The following is a 21,536-nucleotide window of genomic DNA, read 5'->3' as shown; positions in this document are numbered from 1 at the left end:
CTTTGCTTGCAAAGTGCTTGGGACTTAATGTTGCATTATGACAATCCTGATTGTAATCCGGCATTTGTATAGGACACCATTAGTCAATTTGAATCAGAAATTTATAACTTGAAGAATCGCCTGGAAGCACAGGAGATTGAAACTCAAAAAGCCAACTCCAAGTTTGAATTTAGTGTATCTGAACAAGAGAAACTGAAAAAAGGCTTTGAAGCAGAGAAGAAGGCCTGGGCTGATGAAAAGATCGCCTTGATCATCCAGGCTGAGAAAACTGAGGCGGCTCTTGCATAAACAACCGCCAAGTTATCCGACTTAAAACGCCATGTATCTCAGATGGTCTCAGCAATCTTTGGTAAGTTACTCTGCAAGTGTTAGATATTTGAATCTTTTCTAACAAGTATATCAATTGTCATTGACTCACCTGACTTTGTAATGCAGGCCCCAGGAGTTCCAATCTTGACCAAAGCATGCTGGTAAAATTGAAGGCGGTTTACACACTGGTAGAACAACTCTACACCGGGTCACAGCGTGCCTTAGCCACCGTGGCCTTGTCGAATGAAGTTCCTACCCTCCTGGCAGATGTACTCAAGCGGCTTGCCGTGCTACCTCAGCGACTTACAGAATTAAGGTGATCTTCTGCGAGAGCCGGAGCCATAGCTGCGTTAAGCCGGGCCAAGTTGTGGCTACCGGAGCTAGACCCGGCCGACATTGCCATTGGGTATCCAAGCCTGAAGGAGGATGGCACCCCATTTGACCAGAAGGATTTCACCGCTTGTGTGAAAGAAATACGCCCTGTGGCTACTTTAATTGGTAACGACACGGATCTTACCAAGTATCAACTGGGTTATGATGCAGAGAATCGGAGAATTCCAACACCTCATTATGAAGAGATCAGCCTGATCCCTCCAATTCGTAGGCATACCTTCGCCCCTGAAGTTGACCCGGCTGGGCTAATTGATGATGAAGCTGAATTTGAGGCTTTGAGTGGCATTGACTGGTCATCATCAACCTTCCAGGACAGGGGAACAGATGGAGGAGCGGAAAAGGATGACCCGGAAGCTTCTGGCCAACAAAACAAGTGATCCATCTGGCGGCTCATACTTTGTGTTTTCTTGAAAAACAATATTAATCATGTGGACTCGGGGAGTTATGTAATAGGGTAGAAATAACTTGATTTTGCCGTGCCATCGTGCACGTATTTGGTATTCCTCCGTATTATGCTTAACATCTGTTTCCTTATGCTTTAGAGTGTTTTGATTCAACTGTCCTGCATAGAGAAAACAAATCACAAGTCCCTTGGCGGCTTACCGCATGGCGGGTCATATATCTCACATATAACCCGGAATATGAAAAAGAGTCATAGATAAGCCGGCTGTCAACTATATCTTTGAAATATAACCATAACATCATACTTGTGATCCTTTGATTTACGCTGCCGTTTTCTGTGACCCGAATAGTAAGGGTGACAACTCATTCTTGTAGAAACCGACACATATGATGTTTGTTATGTGCTTGAGAAATTATTCACCAAGATTAAGCCGGGTGGAATAAACACCACTCACTAGATGCTTTCAAATATGATCAAAAAGTCTCAAAACAAAGTCAAATAATTGTGATTGCAGAACTAACAAGTAACACACAAATTTTTTGAGGCTTCTGATTCGAATACGATCAGTAAACCATTCCAAATGGGTTAAGCTAAGATTCAAATATGATCATATAGCCCCCAGTGGCTTTGGCATTGCCGATCAAGAGGGGACCGACAGCTATGTTCTCTTTGGTTTGAATACGACCTATGTTTGAACAGGAAGCCCCCAAAGGACCTTGAGAGTTGTTTAACGATGTTGATTTGAATACGATCCACGTCGGACCCAAAGGGGTTGAGCTATGATTCGGATACCATCAAGAATCCCCCTAGTGGGTTTGGCAGTGTGCCAATCAAAAGGGTATCAATAGCTATGTTCTCTTTGGTTCGAATATGACCTATGTTTGAACAGGAAGCCCCCTAGTGATCATGATATTGAACGGCTAGATTCGAATATGATCATGAGCTGGACCAAAAGGAGAGCTAGATTCAAATATGATCAACTCCCTGTTGGTCGTTTTGTTTAAAAATATAATAGTGAAGGCATATAAACTTTTGAGGATGAAAAGGACAGAGGTCCTGCTTTATTGCTTATCATAATAGATACATCATCAAAATATGTACATCATGAGAGCTGGTGGCTCAAGTATAGTAAGGCCAGAGATGAGCGATATTCCACGGCCGGCGGGTCTCTTCTTCCGACTTACGCGAGTCTTTGTGCTCTCGAACATCAATGAGGTAATATGACTCGTTGTGTAAGTCCTTACTGACCACGAAAGGCCCTTCCCAAGATGGGGATAACTTCTGCGCATCAGACTGATCCTGGATGATCCGGAGAACTAAGTCACCTTCTTGAAAGGTTCTGGACCTAACCCGGCGGCTGTGATAACGACGCAGGTCCTGTTGGTAAATCACCGAGCGGGCTGCTGCTAAGTCACCTGACGGGCTTGTTCATTATTAGCTTCAACACAGGCTGCCACACGGGGCGTGTCATGACAGATGTCACTTGGCAGAAACGCCTCTGCTCCATAAACCATGAAGAAAGGCGTATAACCCGTAGATCTGTTAGGTGTACTATTGATGCTCCATATCACAGAAGGCAACTCCTCCACCCAACAACCCGGTGTCCGCTGTAAAGGGACCATAAGCCGACGCTTAATACCCTTCAAGATCTCCTGATTAGCTCTTTCAGCTTGACCATTAGATTGAGGATGAGCTACTGATGAAACATCGAGCCGAATATGCTCACGTTGACAGAACTCTTACATGGCACCTTTGGACAGATTAGTACCATTGTCAGTTATGATGCTGTGTGGAAAACCAAAACGAAAGACCACCTTTTTCATGAATTGAACCGCCGTGGCTGCATCACACTTACTGACCGGCTCTGCCTCAACCCACTTCATGAATTTATCAACCGCCACCAGGAGGTGTGTCTTTTTATCCTTGGACCTTTTGTCGTGGAATTGTCACGGGAGATGTCCTCGAGCTAGGACTTAGTCGTGGAGCCATCGCAGCTAGGAAGCTTGAAGGGGTTAAGCGGGACAAGGAACACGAGGGTTTATACTGGTTCGGCCCCTTACGGTGAAGGTAAAAGCCTACGTCCAGTTTGAGGTGGTATTGATTAGGGTTTCGATGACCAGGCAGCTAAACTGCTATGCCTGGCTCTCGATGAGATCTTTCTTGTCCCTAAACCGCTGCCGGGTCGTCCCTTTATATAGGGAGGTTGACGCCCAGCGGCCCTCAGAGTCCCGGCCGGCTCATAAAAGTGTCCGGCTCGGACTCTCAACTATTCTTGCCTTACACTACAAGTTCTACCATAGTAATGATTATAACTACGGGCCTTAAGCCATATCCGGGTCTTAAGGCCATCTTTGGCCCACCGTCTTCAAGCTTGGCGCCGGGCTTCTGAAAATGACCATTATGAGTAACCCGGCCCTCCTGGCGGGTGACTCTAAGGTCTATATCCTCAACATTAGGCCCCAGATTGATTTGAGCCGGCTCATGTCAATCTTCAATCCTTTCGACAGAAAATCTCCGGCTTACAATTGTGTGAAGGCCATAACCCGGCATGACGTCATCCTCTGGACTCCGGGTAATCCGCCGTGACGTCATCTTCCATTAAGTCCGTTTTTTACTCCACCAGATCCGCAACGGATCTTATCTTTACTGCCATCCCAAAAATCGAGGCGTTTCATGGGGAGATAACCACGCCGTGGTCTCCTCGTTTCTCGCGCCCACTTATGAGCTTGCCCTTATAAACAGCCCGACCCTCAGGTCTTTCCATTCTCCCCCTTCAGTCGTCCTCTTCCTCTCGCTGCTTCCGTACTGCTCGAGCTCCGCTGCCGCCGCCGCCGCAACAGAGCTCCGCGTCTTCGTCGACTTTGGCCGCTGCATGACCCTGATCCGTCCAGAGAACCGCGGCGAACCCTCACAGCTCACCTGCCTCTGTAAGTTCCTTCTTCCTCGTAGAACAGATCTACATTCAACTCCTGCCGTTCTTCCGTGTTCGTCGCCATCGCCCACGAGCTCCGGTAGTTTTCATTTTTACTGCCCGTTTTTTTATCTTAGCCATGTATAGAACCACTGTGGTAACTGTTTAGCACCCATTTCACATGCAAGTAGCCCTCTTTTTACTGCATAAGAGCCTTGTTCGAGCCCAAGAACTTCTCCTGCATCTGTTTTTAGGTCTAGAAACTTTCCTTTTGAACGATCATTTTGATCCAAATTATTTACTGCCATGTGTGAAACCTGTTTTCACCACACTTAGTAAAAAACTGCACTTGTTGAGTCATGGCGGTTTACAATTCTGGTTTAAAGAAACCACGTGCCGTAGGACCTCCCGGCTCAAAAGAGATCATGCGCCATAGAATTTTCCGGCTCATCTGTGATAAGGCCATAAACAATCGAATTACTCTCGATACCTCGGGCGGCTTAAATAACCCGGTGCACTTAGATATATGTCATTAGTCCCCTTCATAAGCCGCCACCTTAACATTGAACTGTAAATTTCCTCCGGCTTATAATTAAACCGAACGTTTCCTTTTATCATAGGCTGCCGACTTTCACCATGCCTCCCAAAGCTCCTAAAGCCTCCATCACTTGCAATTGGATGAGGTCCAATGTCACCAACGAGACTTTAGCAGATTTTGTCAAGTCAGGCTACCTGCCTAAGAAAGACGTCATGTCCTACCGTGCCCCTGACCCGTCAGAAGAGAGACCACAACCAAAGGACGGGGAGGTAGTGATTTTTGCGGATCATATGAGCCGGGGCTTCGCACCGCCCGGCTCAAAGTTCTTCAGGCATGTACTGAATTTCTTTGACTTGCGGCCACAAGATATAGGACCCAACTCGGTGTCCAACATATGCCATTTCCAAGTGTTCTGCGAGGTTTACCTTGGAGAAGAGCCCAGCCTGCTGCTCTTCAGAGAGCTCTTCTACCTGAACCGCCAGAACGAGTGTGCCAACGGGCCAAGTTTGGAACTTGGCGGAATCTCCATTCAGCGACGGAGAGACTGCCTTTTCCCTTATGCCGAGCCGCCGAGTCACCCCAAGGACTGAAACCAGACGTGGTTCTATTGCCAAGACACGTCGCCGGCTGACGAGAGCCCGCTGCCCGGCTTTCGCCCTTCACGTCTGGAGCCAACTCACCCTCTGTCTGACAAGTTAACTCAGGCGGAGCGCCAACCTCTGCTCCCCACCATCAACAAGATCAAGGCTCTCCTGGGCAATGGTCTCAATGGAATTGACCTAGTCCGAGTCTGGATCTCCTGGCGGGTGATCCCATTGAGCCGCCGCCCCGGCTTAATGTGCGAGTACACGGGCCGAAAGGATGACCCCCAGAGACACAGCCGCAACGATCTTCCTGAAGATGTTGCTGAGGACATGACCAAGGCTCTTTTGAACGAGAGCCTGGAAGACTGCGGGAGGACCGGGTTAGCCCCCTTCTGCAAGACCAACCCAGCCCCAGCGGTAAGCCGCTGATCTGAACATCTTATCTTCTTCTGTAGATAACTTTCATCTGAATCTTTTAAGAAATCATCATTGCATTTTTCAGGCTGATGACAAATTCTGGAGGGTCAAATATGACCATGAGGCGGCCAAGAAGGCCAGGAAGGCGAAGAAAGCCGCCAAGAAAGCCGCTCCCCGTAAGAAGGGAAGTAGGCCTACTGCTTCAGAGCTGATGCAATTAAGCGACAGCTCCGAGTCAGAGGTAACCCCTGAACCTGTAGACTCTGGTTATATCTGTTATTTATTTCTGTCCACCTTATCAATACTATGCATCAACAGGATGACACCGGCGCAAGTAACCCGGTGGTTGAAGAGGTAATGTCACTTTCCTTCGACTCGGAGCCCTTGCCAAGGCTGAAAGTCCGAAGGATAACCCGGAAAGTAAGCTTTTCACATCCTTTAGCTTATCAAGATCCTCAATTTATTTTGAAGCGACAGGTTCATGAAAGCCGGCGGCACACCCGGACCAACAAAGACACTGACCTCTCCTCCGGGTTACCTGACGCATCGAGGAAACGCCGGACCGAGGTGATCTCAAAGTTGTACCATTTTCATCCTTTGGCAGGTGTTATACGTCAACCGCTCAACTCTTCTGACTCAAATTATCAGGAAACTTCCCCCTCTTCTGGCGACTCTATGCAGTCGAACCTGCCGGCTTTCATGACCGTGCCCGGGTAATGATGATCATCTCATGTTGTCCTTTATCTTTACTTACACTTTTGTACTTAACCTTTCTGTCCTTTCAGTGCCCAAGCAAAACTCAGCAAAAGGGCGAAGAAGAACAAGCCGGTCGATGAGCCGGACTTGCCTGAGCCGGAGGTAGCCGCTCAAGAACCGCCAGCTGCCTCTGCTCCTGAGGCCGCTGCTCCAACCAACAAGCCCATAGCAGAAGCTTCTGCTAACCCGGAGGCCTCCAGCTCGGCTCAACCAGCAGATGACCCGGATGTGGTAATCACCCGGACAGAATTTGTTGAGCCGGGGAGACCTACTGCGCTGGCCAAGTGTTCTGCCAAGGGGGAGTTGCTACAGCCCCGCCGGGTTAATCTGGACCTCACCGACTATGCCAACCTGAGCATCGGAGAGCTCGTCTCTGGCTACGTCAGCCAAGTGCACAAGAGCCGGGATGCAGAGATCGGCATGGTGAACCAGATTCAGCAGAAGTCAGAGGTACCACTCTTCTTTCTTCTTGTTTACTGTATAGCTATCTTGTTATTCTTACCATGCGCTAGCCCCCAAGTCTACGACTTATGATAGAATATGCTGTAGACTTAAGTTCCGGCTTACTCAATTGAACCGAAAATTTGTAGATAGAAACGTTCAATATGCATTAGCCCCCAAGTGCCAAGTGTCTTTGCTTGGAAAGCGCTTGGGACTTTGAAAATTGTATAATAACTGTTAATCCTATAAGCCGGAAATTATGCAGGCTGCTGGCAAGAAGTTTGAAGCGGACATCTCTGATCTCAAGACCCGTTTGAAGACGCAAGAAACTGAGACCCGGAAAGCGAATGCCAAATTTGTGTCCAGTATTGCTGCGCAAGAAAAGCTGAAGACGGAATTTGATGCTGAACGGAGAGCCTGGGCCGAAGAGAAGGCCACTCTGGTGAACCAGGCCGAACAGGCGGAGAAGGCTCTCTCAGAGAAGACCGCCGAACTCTCCGGCTTAAAGCGCCAAGTGTCCCAGATGGTTGCCGCAATCTTCGGTAAGTCATTTCACCGGCTTTCATCAAGTTTAGAATCTTTATATCTCATAACTCATCCTTGTCAGCGGCTTATCTTATTCTATTAAACAGGTCCCAGAAGCGCCAACCTCAACCAAAGTGTGGTAACCAAGCTGAAGGCCGTGTACACCCTGGTGGAGCAACTCTACACCGGGTCACAGCGTGCTCTGGCTGTGGTGGCCCTATCCAACGAGGTGCCGACTCACCTGGCGGAAGTTCTTCGCCGGCTCGCCGTTCTTCCTCAACGCATCCAAGAGCTGCGACGGGCCTCTGCAAGAGCCAAAGCCATAGCGGCTCTAAGCCGGGCTAAGGCGTTCCTTCCAGAGCTAGACCCGGCGGACATCGCTCTGGGCTACCCCAGTTTGAAGGAAGACGGCACCGCCTTGGACCAGAAGGACTTCGCAGCTTGCGTGAAGATCGTATGCCCGGTGGCCACTTTGATTGGCAATGATACAGATCTGACTAAGTATCAGCCGGGTTACGATGCAGAGAATCAGAGGATCCCCACTCCGCGCTATGAAGCCCTCAGCTTAATCCCGCCGACTCGCAAGCACACCTTCGCCCCGGAGATTGACCCGGCGGGGTTGATTGATGAGGAAGCTCAATTTGAAGCTCTGAGCGGCATCGACTGGAAGTCGTCAACTTTCCAGGTCTTGGGAACAGCCGGAGGAGAAGAGAGGGATGAGCCGGAGACTTCAACCCAGCAAGCATCGTAACTCTGCTGGCGGCTTATCAAACAATGCCTCACCCTTTTGGACTCAATGATTCTTGTCATAGAGTAGGACCAACACTTTATCTTTGCCGTGCCATCATGCACGCATTGAACGCTGAAGTCTATGGAAGTTGTCTCCTTTATTTTTCTCCGGGTCGTAATCAATCATTTATTTTCCTTAAGCTCAAAATAGTTGCCTTTAACTATCCTGCATAGAAGGACAAATCACAAGTCTCGAGGCGGCTTACCGCCCTGAGAATCATAGGTTTTAAATATATAACCCCGAATATGAATAAAAAAAGACTGGTCCTCAATTATGTCCTTAATACAGCCGTAATAACACACTTAGCGGCCTGCAAGCATACTTCCGGTTTAGATAACCCGGGTAATAAGGTTGGTACCTCAATTCCGGTTTACCTGTCTTAATAACACCCATTGTGTTCAACTAACACGGTCAATCAAAGTTAAGCCGGCAAAGTGAGACCCGGCCGTGCACACTTGAAATGGCCAGAAGAACTCGCTATAAATCAGAAAAACTTAGGGGCTTCCAGTTCGAATACGACCAGAGACCCGGCCCAAAGGGGTTATGCTAGGATTCGAATATGATCATATAGCCCCCCAGCGGGTGTGGCGATGCCAATCAAGAGGGTACCGACAGCTATGTTCTCTTTGGTTCGAATACGACCCATGTTTGAACAGGAAGCCCCCAAATGACTTAGAATTGTTTAACAACGCTGATTCGAATACGATCCACGTCGGTTCCCAAAGAGGTTAAACTATGATTCAAATATGATCAAAGAAAACTCCCCAATGAGCTCAGCACTTTGCCAATCAAATGGGTATCGACAGCTATGTTCTCTTTGGTTCAAATACGACCTATGTTTGAACAGGAAGCCCCCAAGTGACCTTATTGCCTACGGCTAGATTCGAATACGATCATAAGCCGGATCCTCCTTCAAGTTATCATGTAATCTTGCAATGAAAACAACACGTGCACATTTGGAGGAGAAAAAATGATAGAGGTCCTGCTTTATTGCTTATCATAATATATACATGGCATAGAGAAATATGTACATTATGAGAGCCGGTGGCTCAAGTGTAGTAAGGCCGAAGCTGAGCTATGTTCCACGGTCGACGGGTCTCTTCCTCCGACTTACGTGAATCTTTGTGCTGCCGAATGTCAATGAGGTAATATGACCCGTTGTGCAAATTCTTGCTGACCACAAAGGGCCCTTCCCAAGGCGGGGATAGCTTGTGCACATCTGTTTGATCTTGGATGAGCCGGAGCACCAGATCGCCTTCCTGGAAGACCCGGGATTTAACCTGGCGACTATGATAACGGCGCAGGTCTTGTTGGTAAATCGCTGAGCGAGCTGCTGCCACATCACGCTGTTCGTCCAACAAGTCAAGAGCATCTTGGCGCGCCTGTTCATTGTCCGCCTCAACATAAGCCGCCACTCGAGGCGAGTCATGACGGATGTCGCTGGGGAGGACTGCTTCTGCCCCATAAACCATGAAGAAAGGCGTGAACCCCGTAGACCTGTTAGGAGTAGTGTTGATGCTCCATAACACGGAGGGCAACTCCTCCACCCAACAACCCGGCGTCTGTTGCAAAGGGACCAAAAGCCGGGGCTTGATGCCCTTCAGAATCTCTTGATTAGCCCTCTCAGCTTGACCATTGGATTGAGGATGAGCCACTGATGAAACATCAAGTCTAATATGCTCTCGTTGACAAAACTCCTCCATGGCGCCTTTGGATAAATTGGTGCCATTGTCAGTTATAATGCTGTGTGGAAAACCAAAGCGAAAGATCACCTTTTTCATAAACTGAACCGCCGTGGCTGCATCATACTTGCTAACTGGCTCCGCTTCAACCCACTTGGTAAATTTGTCAACTGCCACCAAAAGGTGGGTCTTCTTATCCTTGGACCTTTTAAAAGGCCCAACCATATCAAGCCCCCAGACCGCAAAGGGCCAAGTAATTGGGATCATCCTCAGCTCTTGAGCCGGCACATGAGCCCGTCGCGAGAACCTTTGGCAACCATCACACTTACTGACCAAGTCCTCTACATCAGCATGAGCCGTCAGCCAATAAAAACCATGACGAAAAGCCTTGGCCACAAGAGACTTTGAGCCGGCGTGATGGCCACAATCCCCTTCATGAATCTCACGCAAGATCTCTTAACCTTCCTCAGGGGAAACACAACGCTGAAACGCTCCCGTAACACTGCAGTGATGCAACTCGCCATTGATAACAATCATTGACTTAGCCCGCCGGGTTATTTGTCTGGCCAAAGTTTCATCCTCAGGCAACTCTCCTCGGGTCATGTAAGCCAAATAAGGTACTATCCAGTCTGGTATGATGTGGAGAGCCGCCACCAGTCGTGCCTCCGGGTCAGGGACAGCCAAGTCTTCCTCTGTAGGCAACTTAACAGAAGGGTTATACAGGACATCCAGGAAAGTATTAGGCGGAACCGGCTTTCGCTGAGAGCCCAGCCGGCTTAAAGCATCAGCCGCCTCGTTCTTCCTGCGATCGATGTGCTCTACTTGGTAACCCTGAAAGTGCCCAGCAATAGCATCAACTTCTCGGCGATAAGCCGCCATGAGAGGGTCCTTGGAGTCCCACTTTCCTGATACTTGTTGAGCCACCAAGTCTGAGTCGCCGAAGCACCTTACCCGTCTCAAGCTCATCTCCTTAGCCATCCGAAGACCGTGGAGCAAGGCCTCGTACTCAGCCGCATTGTTAGTGCAAGGAAACATCAACTGTAGCACATAATGGAACTTGTCACCTTTAGGGGAAGCCAACACGACTCCAGCCCCCGAGCCCTCCAACTGCCTGGACCCATCAAAGTGAATAGTCCAGTATGTGTTATCCGGCTTTTGCTCGGGCACTTGTGACTCTGTCCAATCATTGATGAAATCCACCAAGGCCTGAGATTTAACAGCAGTGCGTGGCACGTATTTCAGACCATGGGGTCCGAGCTCTATAGCCCACTTAGCCACTCTCCCTGTGGCCTCTCTGTTTTGAATGATATCACCAAGAGGGGCAGAACTGACCACAGTGATGGGATGACCCTGGAAATAATGCTTAAGCTTCCGGCTCGCCATGAACACCCCGTAAACAAGCTTCTGCCAATGTGGATACCGCTGTTTGGACTCGATGAGCACTTCGCTGACATAATAAACCGGCCGCTGAACCGGATGCTCCTTGCCCTCTTCCTTGCGTTCCACCACCACAGCCACACTGACGGCTCGTGTGTTCGCCGCCACATACAATAATAAGGGCTCCTTATCAACCGGAGCAGCAAGGACTGGGGGCTCTGCCAGCTGCTTCTTCAAATCCTCAAAAGCGGTATTAGCTGCATCATTCCAAACAAAGTTATCAGTTTTCTTCATCAACTGATATAATGGCATGGCCTTCTCACCCAGACGGCTTATAAACCGGCTTAAAGCAGCGATGCGACCCGCCAAGCGCTGGACATCATTTATACACGCCAGCTTAGCCAGGGAGGTGATGGCCTTGATCTTCTCCGGGTTAGCTTCAATGCCTCTGTCAGAAACCAAGAAACCCAAGAGTTTGCCTACAGGAACACCAAAAACACACTTGGCCGGGTTAAGCATCATCTTGTAAACCCGGAGATTATCAAAGGTTTCCCTTAAATCATCTATCAGGGTTTCTTCCTTTATGGACTTAACCACAATATCGTCCACATAAGCATGAACATTGCGCCCAATCTGGTTATGAAGACAGTTCTGCACACAACGCTGATAAGTCGCCTGTGCACACTTGAGTCCAAAGGGCATAGACACATAGCAGAAGGCTCCAAAGGGAGTGATGAATGCCGTCTTCTCCTGGTCCTTAACTGCCATTTTAATCTGATGATATCTGGAATAAGCATCCAAGAAACTTAAGCGCGCACAACCTGCCGTAGCATCAATAATTTGATCAATACGGGGAAGGGCAAAAGGATCAGCCGGACACGCCTTGTTTAAGTCCGTGTAGTCCACAAACATCCGCCAAGTGCCGTTCTTCTTGAGTACGAGCACCGGGTTAGCTAACCATTCTGGGTGAAAGACTTCAACAATAAACCCGGCCGCCAAGAGCCGGGCCACCTCTTCGCCAATAGCTTTCCGCCTCTCTTCATTAAACCGCCGAAGGAACTGCCTGACCGGCTTAAATTTCGGATCAACATTGAGAGTGTGCTCAGCAAGTTCTCTAGGTACACCTGGCATGTCAGACGGCTTCCACGCAAAAATGTCCCTATTCTCACGGATGAACTCGATGAGCACGCCTTCCTATTTTGGATCCAGATTGGCACTGATGCTAAACTGCTGAGATGAATCTCCTGGAACAAAATTAACAAGCTTAGTCTCATCAGCCGACTTAAATTTCATTGCCGGCTCATGTTCCATAGTCGGCTTTTTCAGAGAGGTCATATCTGTTGGGTCAACATTGTCTTTGTAAAACTTCAACCCCTCTGTTGCACAAACAGATTCTGCATAAGCTGCATCGCCTTCCTTACACTCCAGGGCCACCTTCCGGCTGCCGTGAACCATAATGGTCCCATTATGACCCGGCATCTTGAGCTGTAAATACACGTAACACGGCCGTGCCATGAACTTGGCGTAAGCCGGCCGCCCAAATATGGCATGGTATGGACTTCTTATCTTGACCACCTCAAAGGTTAATTTTTCCACCCTGTAGTTGTGCTCATCTCCAAAGGCCACTTCCAACTCGATCTTGCCGACTGGATAAGCCGACTTACCAGGTACCACACCGTGGAAAATAGTGTTTGACTGGCTGAGGTTCTTATCGATCAACCCCATACGACGGAACGTCTCATAATAGAGGATGTTGATGCTGCTGCCTCCATCCATGAGCACCTTAGTGAACTTATATCCTCCCACCTGAGGAGCCACCACTAAGGCCAAGTGACCCGGATTATCCACCCGGGGAGGGTGATCCTCCATACTCCACACTATAGGCTGCTCAGACCACCGCAAGTAGCGTGGAACCGCCGGCTCAACAGCATTCACAGCCCTCTTATGAAGCTTCTGATCTCGCTTACACAGACTGGTGGTAAACACATGATACTGTCCACCGCTAAGCTGCTTTGGATTGGTCTGATAACCCCCCTGCTGTTGTTGATGACCCTGGCCAGACTGCTGATTAAAGCCCCCTTGACCGTTCTGAGGATTAGAATTTGAGCCGCCGCCCGGGCCATTGTAATTCTTAAAGGCCTTGATGATTGCACAATCCTTCCATAGATGGGTAGCTGGCTTCTCTCTAGAGCCATGCCGTGGACAAGGCTCATTCAACAGCTGCTCCAGCGTCGGGCCTGACCCGCCGGCTCGGGGAGGGGGCCTCCCCTTGCGTCGCTGGTTATTACCTTGTGAGCTGGCGTTGGCTACAAACTCTAGGCTGACATCGGCCTTGCGCTTGCCTCCTCCTTGGTTTCCCGGGTTATGTTGAGGACCCTTGCCATTGTCGTTCTTCTTTCCCTTCCCTGTCCTTTCATCATCTGAAGCGGGGTCCTTGGTACCATCAGAATCGGCGTACTTGACAAGAGCCGCCATCAGTGTACCCATATCATTGCAGTCGCGCTTAAGCCGCCCGAGTTTCATCTTCAGGGGCACGAAACGACAATTCTGCTCCAACATTATAACTGCAGAGCCGGCATCCGTCTTATCTGATGAATGTATGATCTCTTTGACCCGGCGAACCCAATGCGTCGTGGATTCACCCTCCTGCTGCTTACAGTTAGTCAAATCCACAATTGACATAGACTGCCTACAGGTATCCTGGAAGTTTTGGATGAACCGGGCTTTCAGCTCAGCCCAAGACCCGATGGAATTCGGTGGTAGCCCTTTCAACCAAGTGCGGGCAGTCCCATCTAACATCATGGTGAAGTACTTGGCCATCGCCGCCTCACTGACCTCCAGCAGTTCCATGGCCACCTCGTAACTCTCGATCCAGGCAGCGGGTTGTAAATCGGCTGTGTAATTAGGCACCTTCCTAGGGCCTTTGAAGTCCTTGGGTAGACGTTCATTGCGGATAGCTGGTACTAAACAAGGGACACCCCTAGTCCTGGTAGGGATACCCACGTCGACGGAAGTCGTCGGATAAGCCGGGGGAGTCTGGTAAGCCGTCAACTGAGGCACCTGCTCCGTCTCTTGCCACGCTCTGTCTTGGTCTGCTGCGTAAAAGGCTCTGTTATGAGCCGGGCCATGGCCAGGGGGCGGGTCATGGCGTCGGACGTTACTTGAGCCGGTCGCCGAGACCATGTGTTTTCTGTAACTCGGACTCCGGCCTGGATGAGGGGTCGAGTGGATCCTGTCCCGGCTGTAGGAGTACGCCTCTTATTGCGCCAGTGCTGTCTGAAGGAGTTCCCTGACCCGGCGGGTTTCAATAGCCGTCGGAGAGTCGCCATCAATTGGGAGAGCCGCCAGCCGTGCTGCCGCGGCGACCATGTTCTCCAGCGGGTTAGCATAATGACCCGGTGGTATTGGCACGTACTGAGGCGGGGCAGGGTGCACCTGGGGAGGCCCCATCACTTGCGGCTGAATAGGGGTCCCAGACCCGGGCACTATGATCCCTGGCGGGTTACTAGACCCTGCACCTGGCGTGTTGAAGAGGTTTCGTGGGTCGTAAACCGGAGGGAGTCGAGATTGGGCCTTTTGATGCCTCCTTCTCAGGACCTCATTGGACGCGTTTTGATCCATCGTGAGCCGGAAGGACTGCGCCTGAATCAACTGGGTTTGGGCGTCGAGAGCCGCCCTCTCCGCAGCCATCCTGATCCCTTCCGCTGCTAGATCCTCCTTAGCTTTCACTAGATCTAACTTTAACTGTGCCACCTCCGCATCATGCTGAGCTTGATCCGCCGGGTCAACCGCGGCGGTTAACAGGGCCGTCATCTTGTCCGTGAGATCCATTAGCACCTGAGCTGGCGAGGGCACCGGGTTTCCCGCTCCAGCAGCAAGGTTCTCAATAGGCTGCGCACCGGCCATGAAGATTCCAACCCGGCTTGGCGGCTCAAACAGGTCCGGAATACTGTCACCATCGGAACAACCCATGAGCCTGCCATCTTGAATTTGATACAACGAGTTTGACTCATCGGTGGACGACTCACCATCAGAGCCGGCGGCCGTCTCATCACCAGATCCAGATCGAACAGAGAGTTCTCCATGAATACATCCCACAAAAGCATGCTTTAAGGCAGGCCGGGCCTGGGCGGGTTGTGCACGCTGAGCTGTCTCGATGAGATCGGCGTAGAGATCCGGCTTAGGGCCCGGCTCACCAATCTTGCCAATGAAAACATGAATTCCGCCGAAGGGGACCCGGTACCCGTACTCAATTGAGCCGGCGTCGGGGCCCCAGTTTGTATCGTCGATGTAGAGCTTGCCGTGACGACTCTTGGTCATCCGGCCCACAGTTTATCCCTTGAGCCCTTCGAAGCTGCCGTTCAAGAACTCAAATCCACCGTGCGCTGGCCCCACGGTGGGCGCCAACTGTCGTGGAATTGTCACGGTAGATGTCCTCGAGCTAGGACTTAGTCGTGGAGCCATCGCAGCTAGGAAGCTTGAAGGGGTTAAGCGGGACAAGGAACACGAGGGTTTATACTGGTTCGGCCCCTTACGGTGAAGGTAAAAGCCTACGTCCAGTTTGAGGTGGTATTGATTAGGGTTTCGATGACCAGGGAGCTAAACTGCTATGCCTGGCTCTCGATGAGATCTTTCTTGTCCCTAAACCGCTGCCGGGTCATCCCTTTATATAGGGAGGTTGACGCCCAGCGGCCCTCGGAGTCCCGGCCGGCTCATAAAAGTGTCCGGCTCGGACTCTCAACTATTCTCGCCTTACACTACAAGTTCTACCATAGTAATGATTGTAACTACGGGCCTTAAGCCATATCCGGGTCTTAAGCCCATCTTTGGCCCACCGTCTTCAAGCTTGGCGCCGGGCTTCTGGCAATGACCATTATGAGTAACCCGGCCCCTCCTGGCGGGTGACTCTAAGGTCTATATCCTCAACACCTTTTGAAAGGCCCAACCATGTCAAGCCCCCAGACTGCAAACGGCCAAGTGATTGGAATCATCCTCAATTCTTAAGCCGGCACATGAGCTCGTCGTGAGAATTTTTGACAACCATCACATTTACTGACCAGATCCTCCGCATCAGCATGAGTCGGCAGCCAATAAAAACCATGACAGAAAGCTTTGGCCACAAGAGATTTTGAGCCGGCATGATGACCACAATCGCCTACATGGATCTCACGAAGGATTTCTTGACCTTCCTCAGGCGACACACAATGTTGAAATGCCCCAGTAACATTGCGATGATGCAACTCACCATGAACAATTGTCATTGACTTAGACCGCCGGACGATTTGTCTAGCCAAGGTCTCGTCCTCAGGCAACTCGCCCCGGGTCATGTAAGCCAAATATGGCACTGTCCAATCTGGGATGACGTGAAGAGCCGCCACCAATTGCGCTTCTGGGTCTGGAACCGCTAAGTCTTCCTCTGTGGGTAACTTAACAGAAGGGTTGTGCAGAATATCCAAGAAGGTGTTAGGTGGCACCGGCTTACACTGAGATCCCAGCCGGCTTAAAGCATCAGCCGCCTCATTCTTTCTTTGATCAATGTGCTCCACTTGATAACCTTTGAAGTATCTAGCGATAGCATCAACTTCACGGCGATAAGCTGCCATAAGAGGATCCTTAGAATCCCACTTGCCTGACACCTGTTGAGCCACTAAATCTGAGTCGCCAAAGCACCTTACCCGGCTTAAGTTCATCTCCTTAGCCATCCGAAGACCATGGAGCAAGGCCTCATATTCAGCTGCATTGTTAGTACAGGGAAACATCAACCGGAGCACATAACAAAATTTGTCCCCTCGAGGGGAAGCTAAAACAACTCCAGCCCCCGAGCCCTCCAATTGCCTGGACGCATCAAAGTGAATAGTCCAGTATGTGTTGTCCGGCTTTTCTTCAGGCGTCTGCAGCTCTGTCCAATCTTTGATGAGGTCCACCAATGCCTGAGACTTAATAGCAGTACGTGGCATATACTTTAAGCCATGAGGCCCAAGCTCAATGGCCCACTTGGCGACTCGTGCTGTGGCCTCTCTATTCTGAATGATGTCTCCCAAAGGAGCAGAACTTACCACAGTGATGGGGTGACCCTGAAAGTATTGCTTAAGCTTCCGGCTCGCCATGAACACCCCATAAACGAGCTTCTGCCAATGTGGATATCTTTGCTTAGACTCAATATGCACCTCACTGATGTAGTAAACCGGCCGTTGAACCGGATGCTCCTTGCCAGCCTCCTTGCACTCCACCATAATTGCAACACTGTCAGCATGTGAGTTAGCAGCCACATACAACAATAAGGGCTCCTTATCAATGGGAGCCGCAAGGACCGGCGGCTCAGGTAATTGTCTCTTTAAATCTTCAAAGGCAGCGTTAGCGGCATCGCTCCAGACAAAGTTGTCTGTTTTCTTCATCATCTGATATAGCAGTATGGCCTTCTCACCTAACCGGCTTATGAACCGGCTTAAAGCAGCGATACGACCTGCCAGTCGTTGAACATCATTGACGCACGCCAGCTTAGCCAAAGAGGTGATTGCCTTGATCTTCTCCGGGTTAGCCTCAATGCCTCTGTTAGACACCAGAAAACCCAAAAGCTTGCCTGCTGGCATGCCAAACACACATTTGGCCGGGTTAAGCATCATTTTGTAGACCCAGAGATTATCAAAGGTTTCCTTCACATCATCTATCAAGGTCTCCTTCTCTCTGGACTTCACCACAATGTCATCCTCATAAGCATGAACATTACGTCCAATCTGATTATGGAGGCAGTTCTGCACACATAGTTGATAAGTCGCCTGGGCACTCTTAAGCCCAAAGGGCATAGACACATAACAGCAGGCTCCAAACGGACTGATGAAAGTCGTCTTCTCCTGGTCCTTAACTGCCATCTTGATCTGATCATAACCAGAATAAGCATCCAAGAAACTCAAACGCTCACAACCCGCCGTAGCATCAATGATCTGATCTATACGGGGGAGAGCGAAAGGATCAGCCGGACAAGCCTTGTTTAAATCTGTGTAATCCACACACATACGCGAGGTGCCGTTCTTTTTAAGTACAAGCACCGGGTTAGCCAACCACTCCGGGTGAAAAACTTCAACAATAAACCCGGCCGCCAAGAGCCGGGCCACCTCCTCACCGATAGCTTTACGTCTCTCCTCGTTAAACCGCCGAAGAAACTGCCTGACCGGCTTAAACTTTGGATCAATATTAATAGTGTGCTCAGCGAGTTCTCTCGGTACACCCGGCATGTCAGAATGTTTCCATGCAAAGATGTCCCGGTTCTGATGGATGAACTCGATGAGCGCGCTTTCCTATTTAGGATCCAGATTGGCACTGATGCTGAATTGCTTAGATGAGTCGCCTGGAACAAAATCAACAAGCTTGGTGTCATCAGCCGACATAAATTTCATCACCGGATCATGCTCTGTGGTTGGTTTCTTCAGAGACGTCATGTCCGTCGGGTCAACATTATCCTTAGAAAACTTCAACTCCTCTGCTGCACAAACAGATTCGGCATAAGCAGCGTCACCTTCCTCACATTCTAGGGCTATCTTCCGACTCCCATGTACTGTGATAGTGCCCTTGTGACCCGGCACCTTGAGCTGTAAGTAAACATAACATGGCCGCGCCATGTACTTGGCATAAGCCGGCCGTCCAAACAGAGCGTGATATGGGCTCTTGATCTTGACCACTTCAAAGGTTAATTTCTCAGCCCTAGAATCATGCTCATCTCCGAAGGCTACCTCCAGCTCAATCGTACCAACTGGGTACGCCGACTTACCAGCCACCACTCCATGGAAAACAGTGTTGGATGTCTTAAGATTTTTGTTAGTCAACCCTGTACGACGAAAGGTCTCATAATAGCGGATGTTGATGCTGTTGCCTCCATCCATGAGTACTTTAGTGAATTTATATCCACCAACTTGAGGTGCTGCCTCCAAGGCTAACTGACCCGAATTGTCAACCCGGGGAGGGTGATCTTCCCTGCTCCACACAATAGGCTGCAATGACCACCTTAAATAACGGGGGACTGCCGGCTCAACAGCGTTCATAGCCCTTTTATGAAGCTTCTGGTCTCGTTTGCACAAGATACTGGTGAACACATGATATTGTCCACTATTCAGCTGATTGGAATGCTCTGATAACCCGATTGCTGCTGCTGCTGACCTCCCTGACCAGACTGTTGATTATAACCACCATGATTTCCTTGAAAGCCGGAACTTGAGCCGCCGCCCGGACCATGAAAACCCCCTCCACCTGAGCCGCCACCCGGCCCATGGTTGCCGCCGAACATGTTATAATTTTTGAAAGCCTTCATGATCGCGCAATCTTTCCATAGGTGAGTGGCTTGCCTTTCCCGAGTGCCGTGTTTTGGACAGGGCTCATTGAGCAATTGCTCAAGAGTAGGACTTGACCCGCCAGACCGAGGGGGCGGTCTCCCCTTGCGTCGTTGATTGTTGCCCTGCGAATTGGTGTTAGCCACAAACTCCGGGTTACCGTGGGCCTTACGTTTATTGCCTCCCTGACTCGCCGGGTTATGCTGATTACCCTTTCCACTGCCGTTCTTCTTTCCCTTCCGTGTCTTCTCTTCATCAGACGCGGGATCCTTGGTACTATCAGAGTCGGCGTATTTAACTAGAGCCGCCATCAGGTGGCCCATGTCATTACAATCAAGCTTGAGCCACCCCAGCTTCTGTTTCAGAGGTTCAAATCGGTAATTTTTCTCCAACATTAAGACCGCAGAGCCGGCATCCATCTTATCAGATGAATGTATTATCTCCTTGACCCGGCGCACCCAATGAGTGGTGGACTCACCTTCCTCTTGCTTTCAATTAGTCAAGTCCACAATTGACATGGGCTGCTTGCATGTGTCTTTGAAGTTCTGGATAAACCGGGCTTTTAACTCTGCCCATGAACCAATGGAATTAGGCGGCAGCCCCTTCAGCCTAGTGTGGGCCGTTCCGTCCAACATCATGGTGAAGTACATGGCCATCGCTGCATCACTGACCTCGAACAGCTCCATGGCCATCTCATAGCTTTCAATCCACGCCCCGGGCTGTAAATCAGCTGTGTAATTCAGCACCTTTCAGGGTCCCTTGAAATCCTTGGGCAAACGCTCATTACGCAAAGCCGGCACCAAACAAGGAACACCACCGGTTCTTGTGGCCACGCCTATCTCAATAGAAGTCGTCGGATAATCCGGGAAGGTTTGGTGAGCCGCCTGCTCAGCCGCCTGCTGAGCCGCCCGTTCAGCCTCTTAACGTATCTTGTCCTATACCGGGTTATGCCCACCTGGCCGGTTACGACGCTGAGCGTTGCTTGACACGGCCGCCAAATCCATATGTCTGTTGTAACTCGGGCTCCGGCTCGGGCTATGAGTCGAATGGATCCTGTCCCGACTATAAGAATAAGCCTCCTGCTAAGCCAAGGCCGTCTGAAGAAGTTCCCTGACCCTTCGTGTCTCAACTGCTGTTGGAGAGTCGCCATCCGCTGGGAGAGCCGCCAGGCCTGCTGACGCGGCAATCAGGTTCTCCAACGGGTTAGAAAAATGACCCGGTGGTGTCGGTATGTAACGAGGCGGAGCTGTGTGCATGTGAGGTGGTTCCATCACTCGGGGTTGAATTGGCGCTCCAGCTCCGGGTGTCAGAATCCGATTCACCTCCGGCGGGTTACTAGGGCAGCCCCAGGTGTGTTGAAAAGATTGCGAGGATCATAAACCGGAGGCAGACGCGATTGAGCCTTCTGGTGCCTCCTCCTCATGATCTCATTAGATGCATTCAGATTCATCGTAAGTTGAAAAGCCTCTGATTGAATATGCTGAGCTCGAGCATCCAAAGCCGCCCGCTGTGCGGCCAATCTGGTGTCTTCAGCTGCTAGGGCTTCTTTGGCTCGGGCTACCTCTTCATGTACCTGTGCTACCTCTGCATCATGCTCAGCTTGATCCACCGGAATAACTGTGGCGGTTAACAGGGCCGTCAATTTGTCCATGAGATCAATCAGCACCTGAGCCGGCGGGCGCACAGGGCCTCCTGCCCCGGCCGCTGCTAACCCGGAGGTTATTGCAGCCGCAGCCGTAGAGATTTGACCGGGTTGAGTACCAGTCATGAAGATCCCTACCCTGCTCGGCGGCTCAAAGGTGTCCGGAATACTGCTGCCATCGAAACAGCCCCCAAGCCCGCCGTCTTGTAGTTGATACAATGAAACCGTCTCACCTGTGGACAACTCACCGCCAGAATAGACGGCCGTCTCACCACCGTCCACGGATCCTTCACAAAATTCTCCTCCATGGATGCAACCCACAAAGGCACGCTTCATGGCGGGCTGAGCCCGGGCGGGTCTCGCACGCTGAGCCATCTCGATGATGTCGGTGCAGATGTCCGGCTCAGGGCCCGGCTCGCCAATCCGGCCGATGAAGACGTGGATTCC

The 21,536-nt window shown here is 50.4% G+C and overlaps 1 pseudogene; it reads right to left on the bottom strand.

Moving 5' to 3' along the window:
- Positions 1-16,530: 16,530 nt before the first annotated feature.
- Positions 16,531-21,536, bottom strand: part of LOC141027354 (uncharacterized) — a 246,812-nt pseudogene continuing 241,806 nt past the window's right edge.

Source organism: Aegilops tauschii, chromosome 7 (assembly GCF_002575655.3).
Source record: "Aegilops tauschii subsp. strangulata cultivar AL8/78 chromosome 7, Aet v6.0, whole genome shotgun sequence".
Classification (NCBI taxonomy): Eukaryota; Viridiplantae; Streptophyta; class Magnoliopsida; order Poales; family Poaceae; genus Aegilops; species Aegilops tauschii.
This window is presented reverse-complemented; position numbering and strand designations above follow the sequence as displayed.